Source organism: Aythya marila (genome assembly GCF_965140915.1).
Source record: "Aythya marila genome assembly, chromosome: 1".
Taxonomy (NCBI): domain Eukaryota; kingdom Metazoa; phylum Chordata; class Aves; order Anseriformes; family Anatidae; genus Aythya; species Aythya marila.
This window is the reverse complement of record NC_139042.1, coordinates 66,028,472-66,052,810: the sequence shown is the minus strand read 5'-3', so window position 1 is coordinate 66,052,810 and position 24,339 is coordinate 66,028,472.

Genomic DNA, 24,339 nt, shown 5'->3' with positions numbered 1-24,339 from the left:
CACAGTACGGTATGACTTTAATTTTACTTTAGCCTGAGTAGGGCTGAATTGAAGTTGATGATTCAGTCATCAACTGTTGAAGGTCCTGTTGATTCTTTGCCAAAGCTGCTTTTTCAGTATAAAACATTTGCAGGCTAAAGCCTAATACCAAACTGCATTAAGGCATTGTTTCCTTGTATGTGTGTTTCTGTATGTGGGCTCACATGAATTTATTGTCATTCCATCAGTCACAGTGACAGGCATTGTAGCTTCCTGTCATGCCATGGCACCTTGCAATGATGTGAACTTTAAAAATTTATTAAGATAGTAAGTTACAATCAGTTAAAGATAAGTGACTTCGCTTAGACTGAAATGGAAAAAAAAAAAAAAAAAAGACTAAGTGAGTAGGTTGCCTTCAGTACTAACAGGTTAGCATGGTTCAAGCAGCCTTTAATGGGTCATTCTATATTGTTACCAATATAGTTCAACTGGTAAAAGTGCTCCTGTACCTCTGTACCTCTTGTCACTTACTTTAAAGCTAGGTGATATTAAGGCAATATATATATTTATACTTATAAACTTCCTCATAAATAGGAGTTTATCCCAGATAAATATAAATATTTTAAATTTATATATCTCAGTCTGCTCGTCTTTTTTTTTTTTTTTTTTTTTTTAGGGCATTATTCATTTTAGAAATGTTAAATGCATTGTTGCACTGGAAGTGTTTATTCTCTGTTCAGTACAGAAGGGAACTTATGATGAACCACTTCAGTCTTAAATGTCTAACTCTTGGACACCTAACCTAGAGTAGATAAGTGCATTTTCACGTCTTAATAGGTAATTGTTCAATTTAAAAAGAAAAAAAATTTCTCTCCATGCATCACACCTTGGACCAGATTTGAAGTTCTTTGCTTAAAAGAGCAACTAAATAGACGATACAAGGTAGAGAATAGATCCATGAGACACTGTTGGAAACCATTTTGTAAACAAGAATAATTCCTTCCTTCCTTCCTTCCTTCCTTCCTTCCTTCCTTCCTTCCTTCCTTCCTTCCTTCCTTCCTTCCTTCCTTCCTTCCTTCCTTCCTTCCTTCCTTCCTTCCTTCCTTCCTTTTTTGTCTCTCTAAAAGCATTTGGGTTTCTCCATGTTCATTATTAGACTGGAAATCTTAGAATCTTTGACCATATTTCTCTTTTAGCATACAAAATGCTAAAAAATATAGTTTCTATCAGAAATGCAAATATTACTTAGGACAACAGTACCAGAAGTAAATGAAAGCACGTAGAGCAGGAAAAAGAAAAAGAAAAAATAAAATAAACTCCCTTTGCTGATAAATCAACCTTAGACTCAGTATGAATCATCAAATTTAATATTGTCATGATCAGTATTCATGGAAAATAAACGATGCCAAATATGCTTTAAGAAAAAAGAAATCTGTTTAAATGGTATTAATGGTAAGGCATACTACAGCAAGGTGAACAACACTGATAATATTAAATTAACCCAAGAGGCTCCCTAATCAGGATCCCTATGCAGAAATCTGCTTGCCAACTGTCGTTCTTTTTCCCATTGGTTTAGTTAAGGGTTGAAGTTCTTCTTGAAGTTTCTTTTTTAATCATTAGATCCCGACCTTACAGTTTTCTCTGACTACTTTCCTTCAGGCTGTCTTTGCTCCTGTCAATTTAGGATTTCCAGGGAATTATTCTTCTTTGAAATGCATATTCCAGGCTTGAAATACTGGCATATGTACACTGTAGAGTAATTGTGGAGGCCAAATGTTTAATTACACATGACAGCTGGAGCTGTAGGAGTCCGAGGCATGCTTGAAAACAACTTATGCCCTGTGCAGTCTTAACGAAAAGGAACAAAATAATATATATTTAGGTTTTGTGCCACATGGTAGCCGCTGTTCTCTCTTTTCACAACTGAGGGTGGTTTGCAAGAAGTTCAGCTGCTTTCACTTCTGTGTACTGTCTCTCCGAATATATACTATTTTTTTTCCTTCATGCAGTCTAGGCACAAACTTTTAAATCATGCAATAACATAAGAAATGCTCAGATTTTTTTTTTTTTTTCCTCAAAAAACAGAAAAAAAAAGGTTTTGGCAACTTCCTTAATACAATGTTACTGAAACAGTTTTATAAAACCGCATTACTAGAAATGCCAGAATCAAGTGATTTAATTACTGAAGATGCAAATAATATTTATATTTACCCTATTACGTGTGATTTACTCAGAAATGAAGCAAGTAGAATAATCTGACTTCTAAGACTTCAGGAAATAAATAAATATATATTATATCAACACAAATATTTGTCCGCATTTATAGACAAAAAAAAAAATTGCAGGTACATGAAAATGTAAATTTAATTCTGTTTATTAAAACATTTGTTCTCAAGAAGACAAAAGTAAGAAGTTATTATCTATTATAAGTATATTTATTGACAATGTTTGGCTCTTCATTTGACATAAATTCATATAGCTCCTCTAACAAAATCCCTATGTTGCTTTAAAAAGGTTGGTGATCTGACTAAATATTTGACACAGCTTTTCTCTATATAGACATATATATATATACACACACACACACATTTTACATTATTATTATATTGAATTACTATTATACTTACTGTGCAAAAGAGACTAAAATTTGATATTGAAATTTTGGCAAATCTGATTTTCTTTGTGCTTTGTGTTACCTAAGCACATCTTCATTAAATTATACCACACTATGAAAGGGATTTTTTTTTCTTACTATATCCACACTTTATACAAGATTGAGGTAAGATTTAATTTAGCAGTGGTGACATTAGTGTTTGACAGGAAAATAACAGACATTGTTTTAGCCTCAGAATGTGCAGTTCCACAGTGAGAAAAATATATCACTAGTGCTCAAGTGAAAAATAAATTTCACTTCTTGCAAGTAAGACATAATGAATATCTATAGTTCTTAGATGGATAAACAAGAAAACAAAGAACAATATTATATTTTCTTAATGTCTTTTATCTAAAGAGAGAAAATGTGAGGTTAATTTGGCAAATGACCTTTAAAGAATACTGTTTTGTGTTGCAGGAAATAAACTGCTTTGTACCATAGGTTAAGAATGAAAAATGTTACAAGTGAGGAAGCTAAAATGAACTTCCCTCTAGCAAACAACTGTGAATACTTGGCGTCATTGCCATGAATCAGCAAGGTAGCCAAATGTCTTAAAGTGTGAAGCAAAATTTTAAACTATTATGCATTTCTTGAACAAAGGTTTTCTCTGAGATGAACCTACTTACTGTGAACCATTAAGAATCACATACTAGTTTTTCCCTGCAGTTCTTGTGCCCTTATTCTGAGAATTTGGATGGAAACAATTCTGTCAAAATGTGTAAGAATGATTTCAGGATTTTCTGGGCTCTGTTTACCTGTATGTTTAGAAAATAAGATGGAAAGGATGACTGTGAAGTCCCGCACAAAATAGGTAAAAAATTAGAAATACATCTAAGAAACACTGTCATCTACCACCTCAAAGCCCCAAAATAAGATATGTAAAAAGTGGACTCTAAAGTTGAAAGTCAATTGTGAAAGTGGGGCAATGAAGTGTGCACTAGTATATCTATATGAAACCTATGGAATATATTGTGCAAGTGGCTGTTTCTAAGGCACAAGAACTTGTATCCCATCAATAAGGAGTTTTCATCTGCAGGAAGAGCCTTGATCAGTCTCCACATAATGGAGAAGGACCTGAACATGCTTTAGTGAGCATACTTACACATATACTTGCACACACTCATCATGGCTTGCAGATTTTTCTGAATCAACCAGGGAGCTGAGGTACACTTTGGTAAATATGTAAATATGATGATGGATTGCTTAAAGCTCCATACCAGAAACCCTGAAGGAAAGTCACAGAATAATCGAACCATCGAACCATAGAATGGTTTGGAATGGAAGAGATCATCTTTAAGATGATTTGATTCCACCCCCTGTGCCACGGGCAACAACAGGGACACCTTCCACTAGACCAGGTTGCTAAAAGCCCCATCCAACCTTGATGTCACCTTATTCCTCGCTCCTTTCTGAAACATTTCTGCATGTCAACCCTCCGCCTCTTGTGGAGCAGAAGCACCCATTCTGCTAAAGCTGCCCTTGTCCCACTTGCTACGGTACGGCTGTTTTCTTTCCTTTTATAGAAGGTTAAGCTACTTGTTGGAGATGTGTCATATACATGTATAGCTGAAGGTGTTTAGTTTCAACTAAAATGAAGTAAATGTCTTTGGCAATTTCAGCCTGACACATTCCTAAAGTAAACTCACAAAATACAGAATGTATTTTTTTATTATTTTTATATATATATATATATATACTTTTTTTTTCCCTAAGGTAACAGGTTTGAAGCTATATCAACATAATAAATAGTAACGGTATTTTGCAAGCTTTTTATTCTCTTTGTGTTTTCTGTTAATATAGAATAACATCAGAACAGAAGATTGTATAGTACAGAGAAATAAAATCTGTCTGAAAACAGAAGAGAAGGGAAAGACTACTTTAAAATTTTTGACACAAAATAAAATGCTTACACTGTTGGTGTTGTGGGAGGGTGATGTGATAGATTAACACTTTTGTATCAATCAGATTGGTTTTCAGTAGCTATTTTATTTCACTACAGTCTTCCCTTTTTCTGGCCTTTGTGAATAGCACTTATTCCCTTGTGATATTATTTTCCACCTCTTTAAATTATTTGAAAGTTATTTTAAGTCTCCTGTTTTGAGAATCAACAGGTGCTTACTGATGTAAACAAAGCTCCTTGGGAAACAGATGACAACATAAAGACCTTGTGAAATGTTTTTCTTTTAATAAGTAACATTATCTGAAATTTAGGAATGAGCTGCTCTAGACCAGCTTTTAATTTAAACCAGGCATAAGAATCCACATGTTGACCTACGGGTTTCACCAGAGCCAGATAAGAACAGGAAGTGATGCCCTGAAAGCATGCCAGAACACCTGTACAGGTCACTTTTTGTCCATCATGCTTAACTAATTTTTCTCTGCCCTCTGACCTAGTTTTCCACAGTGCTGTTGAGATTTATATCTGTCATCCTGCAAACACTCCAGCTGCCTTCAATTAATGAAACCAGCCTTAACTTTATAATCTGATAAACTGCAGTGTTACGGAAACAATTGTTTTATTATTGTATTGACAAATTATCCTATTAACAAGTAGCTACTATGAAAATCAATTAAAATCTTGGTTGATATCACTGGAGAAGGTAAAAGGGGGAATTACCTAGTGAGTCAATTAACTGTTATACTATATAATTCATATTAGATGTGACCAACCCAAAATATATGAGTTGTATTGATACTAAGAACACAAAATCATTGGGTGACATAAAAGGTCACGAGATATAGGATTTTTTGTTTGTTTGTTTTGTTTTATATGGAATATATATAAGTTACTTGCAATGTCTTTGAGATATATTTCACAAGTTTCTCCCCTTCATTCCTTGCAGATATTTTCATCCACATTGAATGGAAACACCAGCCTCCCATCCTTTTGATTCTATGAGAAGGCATGAGTGGTAGGTTGTGTAACAAGGATTGCCTACCTGAGTGTGTACTAAACAGACCCTTATTTTCCTGCATGAACTGGGCATGTTGCTTAAAATGAAACCAAAATCAACCAACCAAACAAAACCCCTGTCTTTATGCAGAGATTCTAACCTATTTTAATTAATTTTATTTTCAGAAAGAGGACTGGAAGAACAGACTAATTTCTGAAGTAAGGTGATGTGGTCACAGACATACATTGCAGTACTATAAAATCTATCTTAGAAAGATCAAACCTGCAGACTGGTTGGGTTGTTAGATGCTATTTCTGTTGGGTAGTAGATGCTATTATTTCAGTAAAAAGTGTTAGTCAATATATTTTGCAGAAAGCAACACATTCTTTGATGCAAGCAAGGACTTTGGTAGGCTTGCTCTGATACCCAGGGAAAAACATACATTTTTTTTTACAAAAAGTAATACCCTATTAAAATACTTTCTGTTAATAGTCACTTGTACAGTGTCTTAGTACTTCCCTATCAACACCCCTCATAAAGTATGCTGTAAGCAAAAGTAAGTAAAGAAAAAAAATATACATTACAATTCAAATGATCTTAAACTATACACTGAAGAGTACTATGGAGAAACATATCAGCACCGTAGCATGAGAAACTATGAAACCTCTAAGGTAAAACAATACTTTTGCTCAACTATATTATCCTTAATGGAGATAAAGACTTCTACAACCTTTACATTGTCATTCATCTGCTACACTTGGAGGTGATGTAAAAAAGGAATACTTACACACAGATACACACACACACACATATATATACACACATATATCTTTAAGAGGATGGAAAAAATATGAGAGAGGGAAGAAAACCTCCACAGGCAAATTTGGATAGATTATTGTGTTTTTTTGGAACTTTTTTTTTTTTTTTTTAGGGTAGTGGGGATGGTAGAATATGTGAATTGCCACTCCGTTGCTATACATATACGTATATGGAGTGAAAGAGACAGATACACACATACATATTTCTATGCATATACAAATACATGTACACACATATATTTATAACTATAAGGAAAAAGAAACTGCCTAGATTTTGTCCTGTTCTTATATCTTAATTAAAATACAATGGCTGTTTCCTCAGGAAAAAGGAACAAAGCATCCCTGGCACTGGAATCTCAGAAAATGAAAACGTTGAGAGACTGAAAACAGAAAGAGGAAATTAGAGCTATCATGCACCAGTGAATCATTATAAGTCTCTCAGCTGTTCTTTGGCAATGATTGCTGCAGGGAACTCTACATGAACATGTCTTGTTCACCACCAAGCCATGTAGTATTAACTCGTGTGGACTAATACTACAATGCTACTGCACAAAAGCTGATATATAAAACTCTTACTAGGTTTTAATGATCTATCCTGGCAAATATAATCTGTAATGGCATGGAAAATTGGCAGAGTAATGTGTTCTGAAAATAAGGAAATGAAAAAAAACTTCTTAAGCTAATATAGGGTAAGAAACATTTGAGCTTAGAGAACAACATAGACTGAAAATCAGCTGCCACAAATCATGGTAGCTCTGGTCAAATCTTTACAGTTGTAATAATCTTCTGCATAAAGTCATTAAGTTTGATCTCAGGAGCTTAGCAAAATCTTCTAACCAAACTAGTTTGGCACTGAAGCTATTAAATATATCTATTTCAATGTGCTGATGATCCATACAGATTTATAAAGAGATGGCGTACTTTATGTTCAAAACATGAACGAGGAAGCAGTATTGTCTTGCAGAGGATTTTGTGTGTTTGCAGAAAGCTGGTAAAATCTGTTGAACATTGTTTCTGGAGTTGATTAATTTCTTGTCTGCTTTTGTGCGTGTGTATTTTTTTTCAGAATTTGAGAAGAAAGTTTTTTTTTCCCCACAGGGTGGAATAGAAGGCTGTATACAATTTCTTCTGCAAGGTATTTGTTAGCTATTGACTGTTAATAGTCACAGTCAACTGTTCAAACTGTAGCAGTGTTGTTTGGTATCAACTTGTGTGAACTCACTTGAAATGCACACAAGCCTCCCATGTTTAGTTCTTTGATTGGAATTGACTGGTCTTCTGATAACATATTTGAAGGAAACCACTTTTTGAAGGAAACAACAGTTTATTGTAAGTGTCCCTGTGCTTATGTGCTTAGTCCCTCCACTGTTCTCCTTGTACATTCAAGGTATACTTTATCACTTGGAGGTAAAAGGATGTTTTATTCTTCATTACAATGCATTCAGGTTTTCACCGTTGGTGCCTGATCTAACCTCTTGCTTATGAGCCTTAATGAAAAAATCTGTTTTCATGTCTTTAATCTAATAATAGTGCATAGTTGTCATTGTTTAATACACAGGGAACAGCAATAGATCTGCAACATATCAGAACAGACAATAATAATTAAAAATAACTTATAAATACACTTGCAAATGCATGAAATGATTCTGCTTTACTTACCGTTTCATACTAGACATTTTACATTAGTATCCAGGCAACAGAAAGTTAATTCATGAAAAAGTTTACAAACCTCAAGATTTCTCTGCCTTTCTCTTAAGCAAATTGACCAGAAGTGCATCATTCATTGATTGCCAGAGGCTATTCAATACTCATCATTCATCTTTCTCTGTTTTCAAAAGGTCTCTCCTCCAATCAGAGATCAGAAACAAAAGCTACTGTGCTTTCCACTCAGACATAGGCTTGAGTGAAGTAGAGGACTTCTGAAACTTCTAGGTGTTGGTGGAGGATGCAGTCCTCCCTTGCAGTAGCCCCAGCAAGATTTGTGTGCTCTCTTTAAACCGTATAAGATAGGTTGAGTGGTGTTAGGGATGTAGCTAGGGAATATCTTGGAAGGAAAATAAATAACAAATAAATAAATAGAGTAACAAAAAAGCTAAATAATCTGGAAAATGAATTTACAGCTTTAATTAAAAGTTCTCCTATTTATTCCCCAATTTAGGTGCATTATTTATTAGTTTTTCTCTGTGTTCAATATATGCATGCAAGAATCACTCTGTGTTTATGACTATAAGCTCTTGAGCTGTACTAAATGTCAGGTGAGTTTGTTTGTTTGTTAAATGCACAGATCCAATTCTGATTTGCTGCTGAGCTCACTGGAGAGAAACCTCACAGTCTTGTGGTGGCATAAGAAGATATAATTTCATTTTACCATGAGACAATAATAAGAGGCAGTGCAAATGCTTGTCTGCTATCTTTGTGTCCCTCTGCCATGTAGAAATGATCAGACTGTTGGCTGACATATGAGTATGATATATGAGTATGATATATGAGTATTTGTGTCTGCAGAGATATACATACATGTTACAAAATATTTAGGCTTTATCTTTTAATTCTGTCTTCATTTATAGTCTAGTTTTCCTGGATATTTTTTTTTTTCTCTCTCTCTCTCTCCCCCTCTCCCTCTCTCTCTCTCTCTCTCTTTTTTTTTTTTTTTTTTTTTTTTTATTATGATGTTTCTGTATTCACTGGCCTTTTACTACATCAATCACTTTGTATACACAACTGTGAATTATATATGGCATTATACAACAAATATTTAATTATCCTATAGGCACCACCAGCACCAAAAGTGGAATTTACATTTCACAGCTAAAATTGCCATTCTCTTCATATACCCAATATGATAAAACATCAAAAGAACAATGATATACTCTGTCCATGGAATAAGAAATATTGTACATTTTCTGAAACTCTGCATAATGATGAGTTAAGGGATGCACAAGCAGTAAAACTCACCAATTTTTCATAATGTTTCCCTCTGTAACTCCAGCAAACTATGTGTGATAATAAAAATGGGCAAACTTTTGAATTCCTCTGAGTTCAGTTGATGGTATAGCTAAACCTGCTCTCTCTTTGATGGGAGAGCCTTATGTGGCTCAACTCAGCCCAGACCTCATTGACTTCTGTATTCTGAATTTTTCAGATAATATCATCTGGCATCCATACTACTTTGGCATGCCAAACAATATCTGTCTTATCTAGCTCAATCAATCAGTCTGTCTGTCATACTTTGCATTTATATAATGCCTTTATCCAACAAATGCAACATGCTTTATAAACTTTAATTAACTTAGGCATCTAGCATCCCAGCAAAGCAGGGAAATAGGATCTCTTTTTGTACAGAGGAGGAAACTGAGACAGAGAAACTAGGAGTGAAATTGGGAGTCATCTTGCCTAACTTTAGTTGACTAGAAGTTAGACTAATAAGCTTTGGAAAGTCACCCTAGGATCTTTTAAATGTTAGAAGAAATAACTCATCTGGCGTCTTTTAGGCACCTATTTTAGGATGAGAAGTTTTTGTTTGTGACCATGAAAGGAGTCCAGATGATTGATTACTTTTGTCTTAACAATTTAAGCTAGGGAAAATGTTCCAACATGACTTGTCCTAAGTCAGAGAAGTCAAGATGTTCATGACTCAAATCAAACCAAGCTCCGAGAATATAATGTCCCATCTTTGCTTTTGGCAAACTGAGAAGACAGAAGGATTAAAAGGAATTTATTTATTTATTTATTGTGTCGTTAAGGCCATGGCCCTTCTAATCTAACAGGGAAAATCTGAAAGACTTTCACCTGTTAATAAAAATACAAATTCTCTTTCATTCTACTGGGAAAAAAAAAAATCTTTACAGGTGTTGAAAATCTTCTGAGAGAAAAAAAAAATGTACAAAATGGTTAATATATATTTACTTGAAAATATCATAGTACATTTTATTTTGGATTTTTTTTTCTGCTTTTCTGATGATGTCCCTTTTCTCTTCATTCTTACAAAATTTTTATTTATTTCTATTTTTTTTTTTTTTTACTTCTACTTCCCATCTGTGGCCACAGAGTAGAAAACTTAAAATGAATAAGGAAAAGAGTAGGAAGGTCCCAAGACATACAAAAAGAGTCATAAATGCAAGATGTCTTTTTAAGAGTGCTTTTGAAATTAAAATGCATATAATGTTCTTCATTGTTTTGTTTTCGGACCTTGCTTTAGCTCTCTTTTTCCTGCTTTGCTTTCTTGGGAGATATTTACCCTAAACAGATCTCACCTTCAAAATTGCCTCCAGATTTTCCATTCAGTGGTGCTTTGTTTGTCTGCTGTATTTCTGGTCTGCTTTATTTTTAGTTTAACCAAATTTCTCCCAGCCATTTCCTTACAGATTCCAGGACACAAATGGCATTGATACTGTATATCCAGTTCTGGAAGGCTTTAACAGCAGAGCCATCTTGGCAGCAAGGATCCTCAAAATTACTATGTTCTTTGTATAATAGGTTATCTTCTAAAGTCATTTTTCCTATGTGTGCATGGAGTACTATTCCAAAGTATTTTCAATACTAAAAAAAGTCAAATGAGCCCAACAAAGAATAGATATTTTTTTCCAAACATTAACTCAGGTAAGTTTATCTCCTTTTCTTTGTCAATTTGAGACAATTCAGTGAAATTATTTAGCTTTTTGAAACAGAAAGCCTCTATTGGTGATTCTCAAGAAAAGAAAAATGCACAGAGAATAATGGCAGAATGTGCAGTTGCAATATACAATGTAATATGTCCATACACTGCAGTCATTACAATTAAAAGAAAATGCATTTTTTTCTATTTTAAATCGTTGTTATTCATGAGTTGCCTATAATATATGGTACAAATAATTATGACTAACATATTGTATGATAAAGATGAAAATCCTTATGAATTTTTAATCTGAAAATAAAGAACATTAACAATCCTTAATTATATCATCAAATATTTAAAATTATCTTCCATGCTAAATTCTATTTGTATTTAATATATTTATTTTTTAGATATCTGTAACATTTTTATGACTGGGTACATAATATATCATCAGCTGTTACAAGAGACATCTTGATTAAATATATTCAACATCTTGATCAAAAATTCTATTTTGTTTATTTTTAAGGTAAATCAACAACCTTTGTACACTATATTAAAATTTATATTTTCTCAATGTAGTTGGATACATAATTAATACTATTAGTACTACAAAAATTACATTGTGTTTGTCAGGCAAAAAACTTATGTAGGTCCAGATTTTCAGATCTTTTTGAAGCAAAATAATTTTAGAGTATACATGTTCCTAATTCATGCAATATGATTCCGGTTTTGGTGCTCATACTGCTGTCATGTACCACTGCTGAGTCTTCTGTTAATACAGGCAGAAAACAGAGCTTAAATTTTGCCCTTGTATCATATTTCATTATCTAATTCCAAGATTGCTACAAATTTAGTTTCAGGCCTGCTGAAACCAGATTTATACTAGGGGTCTATTTTTGGAATCACTGACATTCAAGTGATTAGTAAGGGTCAGAGTATTTCAGGAATTGTAAAGAAATTTTGCAGTAGGAAAAACTTCAAAAACAAATAGGAAAAAATGCAGCATCTTGTAGAGAGTTACAGCATGAGGTTCCAAAAGAACATCCATCAGACACTGCAGATCATCTCCCAAAATTTTATAATCAGTCTTAAAGGAAAACAAAAGTCACTTTGAATCCTGTGCAAGTTGTACAAATATGAGTCATATTAAAATTGCAAGAAGTTTCAATACAATTAAAACTGTTCACAGAAGTAACATACAGCATATTCTTATTGACAAAGCATTGAGAAACTAACTAGAGTTTATATACTTTGGTTTAATGTCATCTTAAATAAATCAGAGATTTCAGAAGGGATTTTTCAGTCTTTTCTGCAAATTAGATTCCTTTAAGGGCATCCGAAAATGTAGGTACACAAATCATGATTTCCTGGGAAAGTGAAAAATTACACCTTACTTATTGTCAAGTTGGAATAATGAATCTTCTTCATGATCTTTTGTGTCAAAGACAAATCTAGCATTGGACAGATGACAGTGACTTGACTTGCCTGGGTACATCTGAAGACATCTCACAATCTTCTACAATGGCTTCTCTTATTTGTTGAAGATGTCAGGATAGACACCACCAGAATAGATAGCCATGGAAGCAATCTCCTTTTACTACCACTGAATTATAAGATGCTGTGGTTATATTGTTCTCATCTCCATGAGCAAATGTTGCCATCTATTTAATGTTATTTTTTCATTAAAATGAAAATGTAACTTTGCAAGTATGGTAAAGCTATTCTGGGCGCAGTGCCTTCTTTGCTCTATTTATATGTTTCAAATGTATTTAATTTAAAATAACTTAATCTTTCTAACTATATTTAAGCTAAAAATAGAAAAGATGTAAATTTTCTGAAATTGGGCTGGCACCACGGTTTAGTGTGATAACAGCTTATCTCATAGAACTGGGTCAGAACATAGCTTAAATTATACAAGTTTGATTGCTTTTTAGGAAGCTGCTTTGTTGATCTTGTTCTTGTGTCACGTAGGAGTCCCAGTCACAAATCAGGACGCTAAGGATGGGTGACTGAACCAGCAAAGAAAAGACAGTTTCCACCTCATAGTAGCTGTTTAAAATATGCTGAAGGAGTGCATTATCTGTTTCAGCTCAGCTCAGCAGTGTATCTGCCCCAGCACAACTTCCAAGTGGGTTAACAGGGGCAGCCTCCATTCAAAAGCAGGTACATTGTCTGACAGACTTGCATAAAAAATAAGGAGCTATGTCTAATCAACACTGTGTCTAGTTTTAGGCAATGCTATTACTCTCTGACTTTCATGAGCATCCCTGATAATTTATTAATTAAAAAATGGAAAACATACGATTTGTGAAATTCAGAAAAAAGGAGTATATTAAAACATTGCTCTAGGCATGTTTTGCTGCATGTAAATCTGATTTGTTGACATCCTATATAACATAACCGAACCAATGTACTTCAGCCCAATATTTTGCTATCTTCTAGAATAATTAATTTCCAGGAATGTGTGTGCATCCAAACAAGAAACAGAAAAGGATCAGAAGGAATGAACTTGTCTGAGCATATTCAGATAATATATATGAAAAAAAAAGTAACCTTATGCTTCCCTACAACCAAAAGTTCATCAAGATTAGTAACTTTGGCAGAGTGTAATTAACAGCCGGGGAAGATGTAACCTGGGGTGGGTTGGGGGACAAACAGATTAACATAAACTTATTTTTTCTTAATTATGCTTTGAATTATTCTCTCTTAGATCCTTCTTACCTACTGATGGGCAAACTGTAAGTAGTTTAACATTTATATTATATTCACATAAGTCTCAGGCATTCAACAGTGTATTCAAACACCACCCTAACATTCTTACTTAGGCAAGGCTGCAAACATTATATAAGCAAGTTCCATTTCCTGACATTTTTTGCCTGGTTGGACACCTTTTTTTTTTTTTTTTTCCCCCTGCCTTTTCATGAGTCTTATTCTATCTGGGTTAGATTCCAATAAAAAAAAAAAAAATCAAAATCAAAACCAAAAAAGACAACTGACAAGTTCAAACAAGGTTGTTTGGATTGAACTTGGGGTAAATATTCACTAAACAGTTGAGATGGCTTAGGTTATCTAAGCTATTTGGCATTGTTATTTGGAGCTGATCTTGTGGCCTCTCTCACCTCTGGGTGGCTGACTACGCATGGCCACAAGCAGCTGCATGCATGGGGTATGCAGAAATCCAGCATTTCATGGTTGAAGCTTCGGTGGGGTGGCTTGCCTGCCACCAATAAGCAGAAAAGGTTATAATGGTCTTCCACAATGGACCCAGAATCTGAACCAGCACGAGGTGGCTGCAACTGTGCTTTGGGAGCAATTTGCTGGAGTCATATGGGTCATGGTGGAGTGTTATCTGCTGGTTTCTACTTGTATTGAGTTCTATACCAAGTAGACACTTGGAGAAGGGTTTACAAGGAAGGAGCTCTCTTCTCCTTCCATTCTTCTTAGTTCTGCATCTCATAGTCATGCATCAGTGTAACTTTGCAATGCATCCTGGTTATACTTACGTCCACTTCAGCAGAGCATTATCTCCAACTTCACAAGAAAAAGGGCAATATGTTTCAGATTCTTTCCCTCAGTTATATTACTATGTATATTTCACAAAATATTCATATCTATCAAACTACTTTAAGATTCACATCCCACTCATTCCAGTTGTGGTGTACTGTAGCATTGCTTCTGCAGAACACAAATGTTACTGTGGAAGAGTGGAATGTTGCATGCTTTGTGATTTTCCCTAAGATCAATCCAAGCTGCCTCCTCTAAGAATCTCAGAAGTACTCAAAAGACAACAGGGATCAAAGCAAACTCAAAACTGAAGCTGATTCACACTCAGCAAGTTTGAATAACTAATAACAACATGTGAAAAAAGGAAAAAAAGAGAAAAAAAAAAAGAAAAGACTGTCTCTAGACAAAGTTTTGGAAAGGAGAAAATGTAACTTCATTCTTTTTTTTTTTTTTTTTTTTTTTTCTTTTCATTTTTCATTTTTTCACTCAACAGTGAAGCAAGGTATAGCAATGATTTTGCAGCAGCAACTCCTCTGGTTATTTCTAGTTAATGTAGGCTACCTACCTGTATTTACCTCTTATACCCTGCAGCTTAATAATCATTTACTGTTTAGAAAATGCTTTGATACTATGCCAATGGTTTTGTTTTATTAGATATTTTTAAGGGAAAGCTCAGCCTTTTTAAGAGGTTGTTTTTGTTTTTGTTTTTGTTTTTTGAATCACTATTATATTTTTTAGAGAAAAAAAATGTCTCGAAATATTCTTAATAATTTATCTAGCAAAGGTAACCAAACGCATTACCTATCCAGTTAACCAAACAACTGTCCAGGAGCTGCAGCTTCCTAGGAGAGCAATGGAAGTTGTCTTTGCTGTATCAACTTAATTAAATGTCGGCAGTGCTTTCAGGAAAGCAGGACCAGGAAGGCATCAGAGACCAGCAGAGAACTCTGGATTAAAAGCAGTCCTTGTACTTAATTAACGGAAACAAACAAACAAACAAACAAAAAAAAAGCCGAGCCCTTAGCTTCTCGCTTTGATGGAGCAGTAGCTTCTTTAGTTCAGGGACCAAGCAAAATAAGGGACTAGTTAAACCAATATTGAAGATGTGTGAAAAGTGTACTAATCATATTTAAAATAAAGCAAAAGAAAACCATAGTTTAGAATACTGCCTAACGTTGTTAAACATCTCTGAATAAGATGACCAGGGTATCAGTTATTAACCCTCCACTGCTGAGGTGCTTTTGACCAAGGAAGATACACTATTTTTAAGATCACTTGCAAATTCCCCAGAGAGCCTGCAGGTGAAGATGGAAGAGAGAGACTCCCTGTTACAATTGCCAGAATTTTCCTTTTTACACATTTATCTCTGAGCCTAGAGGAAGAAGGAGCAGTTCAAACAAACTCTTCTCTGGCTACTTTATTTCAGCACATATGCAACCTAGATAAGATCATTATCTAACAGCTTGGAGTGAAGCTGAAGTTGTATGGTTGTTTCTAATAGGAAAAAATAGTTATAATTTAATGTAATCTATGTTTGTGAAGTAGCTGTGACATATTTCTCAGACTCTGAGCTGTAAGGTAGAAAGGATACTTTCAAGAAAATTGTTCAACAGGTAAAATGGCTGTTTTAAATTACACTTCTTGAGGAGTGGCTTAGTTTTAAAAGGAACTTTATAGTCCTGGAAAGTGCTTATTTCTAACAGAGAGTAATTAAACTGTTTTCTTAGGGAAGTTGTTCATTCTCTGTTTTTTAATCAAGGGTAGATAATTTTTCTTGAAGGCATGTTCTAGGTCAAATAGATGGTATGGGTTTGGTTCAAGGAGATGCTGACAAGAATGAAAAAAGAATTAAGTTTAGCCTTTTTTATTCTTTTTAAAATTATTATTATTATTTCTTCCTTAAAATTTACAAATAGGTCAGGAGGCAATAACAGCTAAAGATGAAACCTTCAGCTAAGTGTCACAGGTGTGATTCAGGCTATTTTGTAGTCTAAAATCAGAAAATGCCACTCCATCTGCATACAGAAAGTAAACTTGGATATGTTTATCACACCACTTTGTATTAAGTCTGTTTTCCAAGGTCATACCATCCCAGTTTCTGTATTATGCAAAGAATCCTCCTCTGTATTTGAGAATCCTCTCAAAGAATCCTTCTACTAGGGAGCAGAAAATGGATGAGGCAGGAAGGCTTTCCTTATGCGTAAGTTTTTCCATAAGAAAAAAAAAAAGAAAGGAAAAAAAACAAACAAACAAACAAACGAGAAACAACAACACAAAAAAAAAAAAAGAGAGAGGGGGAAGGGGAAGGGGAAGGGGAAGGGGAAGGGGAAGGGGAAGGGGAAGGGGAAGGGGAAGGGGAAGGGGAAGGGGAAGGGGAAGGGGAAGGGGAAGGGGAAGGGGAAGGGGAAGGGGAAGGGGAAGGGGAAGGGGAAGGGGAAGGGGAAGGGGAAGGGGAAGGGGAAGGGGAAGGGGAAGGGGAAGGGGAAGGGGAAGGGGAAGGGGAAGGGGAAGGGGAAGGGGAAGGGGAAGGGGAAGGGAAGGGAAGGGAAGGGAAGGGAAGGGAAGGGAAGGGAAGGGAAGGGAAGGGAAGGGAAGGGAAGGGAAGGGAAGGGAAGGGAAGGGAAGGGAAGGGAAGGGAAGGGAAGGGAAGGGAAGGGAAGGGAAGGGAAGGGAAGGGAAGGGAAGGGAAGGGAAGGGAAGGGAGACTAGAGATTTGGGCAGAAGTAATATCTTCCATGTTCATGCCCTCTAAATGCAGGGAATCTCAAAGCCTGACCTCATAACATATGTGTACGAGTATGCATGTTGTGGGAGATCACTTTAAACCCCTAATAAACTCAGGTCAATGACTTAAAGAAGGTTGTTTTTCTTCTCTCTTGTACATTTGTGCAGGGTATTTTGTCCCATAAAAATGAAAATATGACTTTCTTACAAACTGGCATATTATTAGTTGGGTATCCTCTGGACCAAGTTTGTTATTTTGGAGATAGTTGCTTGTTCCATAAGCATGACAACTGTAAGCTCTCCTGCTCAACCCTGCTGTTTATGTGATAAAACTCCATGTTTTGGAGTCCTTTATCTGTGATTTTCCTTTCCTTCCAAGGGTGAAGGGCTGCAAATACTTAGTGCCCCCTGCTGTCTTTTCGTCCCTTATATCAATTTTCTGCACTTTGTGACCTCAGGCTCTGCTTTGACCTTTTGTTCTTTTATACAGGAACTTCTTTGCAGAAGGAGTTGTGCTGGAGTTGCTATGGGGGAGCAAGTCCAGTCACCTGTTGCCTGGGTAGACCTTCCTTCTTGGTGGCTGGCAGCTGTGGCTTGCCTCTAACCCCTTAGATATTTGTACATAAAAGTGATGGTGAAGGTCCATGGGAAGATACTTGGATACCTGATAGTTATTAATTGCTCCTCTGAGATGATGGGGAATCAGGGATACCATTTTAAACTTAGAAGAAAAAGAACATAATCTTCCCTCTCTCCCCTTCTCCCCTTTTCATTTACAATTTAAGAAGTTGCAGTAATCCAAAATACTGCAAGTGAGATCCAGATGATGTCTGGTGCAGGGTTTTTATTCCCTTGTACTGATTAGAGAACAACTCTGTGGAACATCTTTTTAAAAGAGAAGCTCATATGAATATATAAGAAAATGCAGCACAATGCCAAGCCACACCTACCTCTCATATACTGTCAAATATTTTGGAGGGGACTCGGATCTTTCCTTGGAGAAACAATGCTCTTGTCTTTCCAAATAAATCACCTGCAGAGAAATGAAGGGAAAAAAAAAAAAAAAAAAAAAAAAAAAGCGCACTTCTAAAACAAAGCAGCATAAGCCCTATATTAGACTGGCTAATTGCTACAGAAGTATTTTCCAGCAAGGTATATTGAGCAACCAACAGAAATATGAGGACTTAATAAGTAATGAGAAGAGAATTTATACAAAAACAGACATAACAAGGCGAAGTTAATTCATCACAACTTTCTCATAAACCTTTGTTGGGCAGTTGGCCAGGCCCATCACATTATCTGTTTGACTCACTGAGTCACTCCAGCTAATAGAATTTTGCCCCATGTTTGTTGTTGCCATGGTAATGCAATATTATCAGGCATGTCATGTTCACAGATCAGTAGCAGCAGCACTGCTGCAGACACACAACAGCTTTCAGCCTTTGACCATAAACAGGAATTCACTCCACAGTCAGTCTGTCAAAAAGGAAGTCGGCTGTGGTGAAGAAGCACTAGTGCCAGTACTACTAGCCTTTTCCTTTTTCCTTTGTGAGTGCATTGCCATTATCATTAAAATAACCTTGAATCGTCATGAATTCATTCATTCACAAACATTGTCAAAGAAGGTGCAATAGTTCAAGAGAATCCAGAGGGTCAAAGAGAGGACTAGTTTTAAATCTGTGCCTATTGAACCTGGAAATGACATAGTCTGTTAGATATAATCTTATTCTTACCATAGCAAATCAAGCTGTGTTGACTGGCACCAATGTCCAAGTCAATTCAGCACCATGAAAGGTTACTAGGAGTAAAGAGGTCATATCCTTTGTGGTATTGCTTTGAGAAATAAACTTAGGCATGTGTGGGAATATTTTACAAAGAATAGCTTTTTCACCAAAAGTGAAAAACAAATCCTGTCAGGAATCTATAAAGACTGCAGGTATTTTCTGACATAGCCATATTTAGTATTTAAACCAAAGAAATAATTACTAAGCTTTTCCAATATTTTAAATGTTTAATTGAGTCATAAATATTCCACCAGATATTTTAATTGCTTTCCAAAGAAAACACTTAGATATCTTTTTGGAACTGCATTTTGAAATTGAGAACACACTTCATCTTGGGGTTTATAAGGATTTTCATTTTCTTTCCAAAATAAACATATCAAATAATAGTGCAGAATACATGAGAAGATCTCAGACCCTCTGAATTTGATTAGTTTGATAGATTACACAAGATTTACCCTAGCGTAACCCCTTTGACATCAGCTGAGTTGTTCTGATTTACCCTGCTGTGAAAGGGGATTAAGATTCTTGGATTTAAAATACAGGAGAGAATTTCTGCAAGGACATACTGTTTTTTAATGCCTCTGTTATATGGAAAGACCTGTTTAAACATTTGTTGTCACATATGCCCCAAAATGTTGTTGACAAGATATACTGGCATTGAGAGACCCTACACAAAGTTTAGGAATACATTTGAAAATTATTTTAGGTAATAAGGGGCTGATTATGCTTTTCCTTCTGTGGGCTTTAGACTGGTATAACTCCATAGATTTTTTTAGCAGTCTCTTCTGAAATGCTGGGAGAAGTGGCTCCATTCTGAGACATGCTGATCCCCTTTATTGCAGCACTGATTCTAAAGTTTTGAGCTGAGACCTCCAAACCACTCACATTTACAGTGGTATAAATGAAAACAGTGTTTGGCAGCAAGTATTTAAAATCGAGTTTTGGGACCAGTCTTAGGCTATCCTTGACAAATACAGAGCACAAGTTCTGAGGTGTAAAGATTTTGCACAGAATCTCTTTTCTGCTGAGCAGAGTGTGTATTCTCAGTTTGTCTTGCCAGTGAAGTTATTCAACCAGTGTAGCTGAGTATATCTACACATGCTATGCATCTGCATGAATCTCCCTGCACTAACATCATGGAACGGAGCGTACAGACTGGATTTTCTTACAGCATGAAAAAGACTGTAGCTCCCATCTTCTCCAAAGAAATGCTGAAGTCTAATTTGGCTGTGCAGTCAGAAGTGCAGTGCTCCAGTAACAGAGCCCATTAATAGCCATGCAATTAAAGCAGCCCTACTGTTGTGCTAGAGTTGAACCAGCTTCTGATAATCAGGAAAGAGAAAGAGTAACATTGAACCTTTGCTCTCAACTCCTGTCATGAAGTGACAAGCACAGCTTGATGAAGTCCTGAAGATTTGAAGTAGTATGATCTTTTAATTGAAAACCATTTACATTAATGGCATTACTCTTGTTTTACTCCTGTGAAGTAAAGATCAGAATGAAGTGCAGGGGGCAGACAGCAAAGTTTTTCAGTAAGGAATGAACATGAGACTTTCAAAAGCACAAAAAAGAACCAAGGCAGTGTACTAACCTCTGTGCATCTATATGTCTGTTTCTCAGACAGCTTGTAGTGTGTCCATATAAGAGAGAAGGAAAGGAACAGAGAAGGAACATACATCTATATCTGTATCTTGTCCACACCTAAAAGTTAAACCATTAGACTTATACTGGTTACAAACTAGTAAAGTGAAATTCACGTAGCTTCTCTGTGTGGACATCCTTAGCTGATGTCCAAAACAGCTATTGTCAGTCTGGCTTGTAAGGTCTCTGAATGTCTCACAAAGATTCCTTATTAAGTGGAAGAAAGTTTTAACCAGTGGAATGACATCCAATTCTATAACATAATTAAACAGGTGCAATTTTAGTGTGTTTAGAAGGAATGAAATACACCGAGTCTACTCTAGTAGAAATCATGGAATAAACCATTTATAGTTTGGATCACTGCATCTCAGAGTAATGGCTGTTCTGTTTACACCAAGGGTCAGCAAATTTCTGCTATTCAGTGGCAATCTGAAAATGCATTATAGCTAATCATGTCAAACTGGTAAAGGAAAATAAATCACAAACATTTTACACATTTTTAACATGTTACTTTTTTTAAAGACAATTTGTGATCTACAGATTATTCCTATTTATGTTTGCTATTTTCCCTCTATCAATCACAATGAAATATAAATTTTCCTGGAACTTAACACTACTGCAAACACCTTCAATTTTATTTCTTACATTTGCATATAGCTTTGTATTATTAGTCCAATTTCTTTTATGTAACTGAGGAGAAAGAATAATTCTTTCCTTTGACTCAGACAGAAAATATTCCTTCTAAAAAAATAATATATATATATATATTTAGAAGTTTAATTGCAGTACCTAGGCATATCCATTCCAAAAGAAAATTTTTATTTGTTAAACCTTATGAATAATGACCTAGTGAAAAAAATATATACGATATTCAATGTACAACAGAATTTGCAATTATGTCATTCAGGTGGCATGATGTATTATAAAGAGTAGGAGTTGTAAAACACCCTTTAAAACAAATGAATATTTTTGGGGTTGCAGCTAAGATCAGTACTAATATTTTGCATAAGTTCCTGGACACATTTAAATATGAGAAATCTTCTAGAATAGAAATTAAAACAAACAAACAAACAAAAAAAAAAACAACTCATTTATTTATAGGCTTTTTTTCATGTCACTTTATGTTTTAAATGTTAAGTACTGATGATGGTAATGTCATCACTTAACCAGCAACTTAAATTTAAAAAGCAAGAGAAAACCACTGAAAACACTCTTAAGGAAATCCAGGAAACTTCAGATGTAATTACCTCACAAGAGAAAACAATGCGTAAAGATTTCTGGTTAAATATAAAAGTTCACTTCTTACGTTTTCCTAAGTTAAATTACAAAACAATTTTCCAATGAACTGTGACTTGAATCATTTTCCCATATCTCTTATGTCAGAGTTCATTAAGAAAATATTCTGAAAGGAATAAGAAGAGGAATCTGAGGTTAGCCTCACACTTCCTTTCTAGAGGTCTGATTGAGCTGAGAAATTCAGATGAACAAAGTTACAGATTAGACTCTGTTATGACAGTGAATGATTAGTTGTGATCTAATCTACAAAGATCTGAAGGAACTACAAGAATCTTGACTTAAATCAGGTTAATTATTATACAAAGTGAAATCATAGCCTCATTGAAATCTATGGCAAAGGTCTCACTAACATCAGTGCACCTGCAGTGTTTATCCATGCTTTTTAACCATGGGAACCATGATGATGCTTTCTCCACCGTCATAAATGTAGAATTCCTTGTTTTTCTAGGTTTGGAGTTCTTATGCAGTGAATAAACACAGAGAACAACCATGAAATGGCTGAGGATTAAAAAATAAGGGAAAGAATATGTGTAAAAGAGTTAGAAGTAAAGGATATTGGCAAAAAGAACACAGAATGCAAAATCTTTGTAGAAAAGAAGCAGAAGGCAATAAAAAAAATAAAAGGGACAGTGGCAATAGTAGAGAGAAGATTGTGTCCTGGAAGAAGGAGGAGATTGTAAATGAGCCTTGAAAGCAGGCAAAATTGGAGGAACAGGAGGTAGTTGAGCATTCAGTTCTCATGCTGTGTGTAGGCTGAGCATTTAAAAATCTGAACACTTTAGCAGGTAAAGCACAACGATAGTAAAGTTTATGTTCAATTGTTCTGAGCTGCTTTTTAACATTCACAGTAGCACATCTAAACAAATCATCTCACTTTTAATGGAAATCACTGCGATGTCGATCTGTGCTTTGTTTCAAATGTTCTTGTTAGTTCCTCAATCAATGTACAAGGCAACATTTTCAAGTGCATTAAAATGAGGCTATTTACCACTGTTATGATAATGATGGCTCTGTAATGCCTAACAAATATTTATCCAGTTTGTCTAAATTGGTCAACACAGAGACATTTCTAAAACCATTCATAGCAATTTTAATAATGGGTGCTGTAGAGCCCCATGTTGTATGTTAACTTCTTCAGATTTTTTTTCTCTATGCATAAACTAGGACCAAACTATTCCCCACATGGAACTGGGGTATGTTGTTTAGTATGCTTACTAACATGTATTGTAACATGTATTGTCATTGAACATGTTGTTCCTGTTACATATATGAATTTTACAAGGAGACACACCTGATTCTATAAAAAGCATGAAATCTAAATTTCACAAAGCATGTGCCACTTAATTTTAGCAGCACAAAAGAGTTCATGCTGATCATCTGAAGAGTTAGCTTTAACTGTTTATTGACATTGAATTGAAAATGAGAGATATTAAGTGAATATTGGCCCTGAAATACTACAATTGCAAATATACCTATAGATGTCCACCTTATAAAACTAGACACCTTCCTCTCCTTGTACTGCTGTTGTCTTTGAACCTATGCATTTTGTACATAGTTTACCTTCTCTTGAAAAGTATTTTGGGGAAATGAATGAAGGAATGAACCATTCCAACAGATTTTCTCTTTTCCTCAGTCGTTCTAGTTTTGTAATATCCTACTTTCCAATGTCTACATCATGAAGTCTTTTAGAAAAAGAAACAAAATAGTATTTACATTGTCATCAAGTATTATATCAGTTAAGTCAACATAATTATGGTTCTGACATGATGAACTGCCAGAGAGAAGCAGTCTACTTATTTACTACTAAATTTGTTGATCCAATGAATGCTAAAGCTGCTCATTAATTGCTCGGCATAATGTTTGTTATGCACTCTGGAATATATCTGCAGGGAGGGAAAGAGGGTGAAAGAGAGGAAAGATGACAAAGTTTAATATAAATGCTTCTCCAAAATAATATAATCCTAAAGAATTGTTTTAATTTAATTAGAAGAATTACCAAATATATTGGTAAATAGCTATATGTGAAAGTTTTGGTTCTTTACACAATTTTCTTTTTAATGTAGCTTGGTCCACTCCACATAAATGATTCTTCATAATTTTATCTGAATTCAAATTTTTTAGTTCTCCCCAGTTTATTTGAGTTCACTTTTTTTTTCTTCTCCCCAAGAAATATTTTTGGTTCCTCTACCAAAAATATTTCTAAATTTCCTAGCACCTCTTCTGTAGTTTTATTTGTAGTCTTATTTGAAAAAGGCCACCATTTTCTTTTCCAAGGTGAAACCATTTTTCTTTCCAGATATCATTTCCAAATATCATTCTCTGAGAAATACAAACAAACGAAAAATACTTCATCATCCTAGTCATCTTGTTTTTCATTTGACACTACCAGTTCCATCTCATTCTGGATCTATCTTGTGATGGGAAGGCATCAGTGATTGCAATAACACTCTGA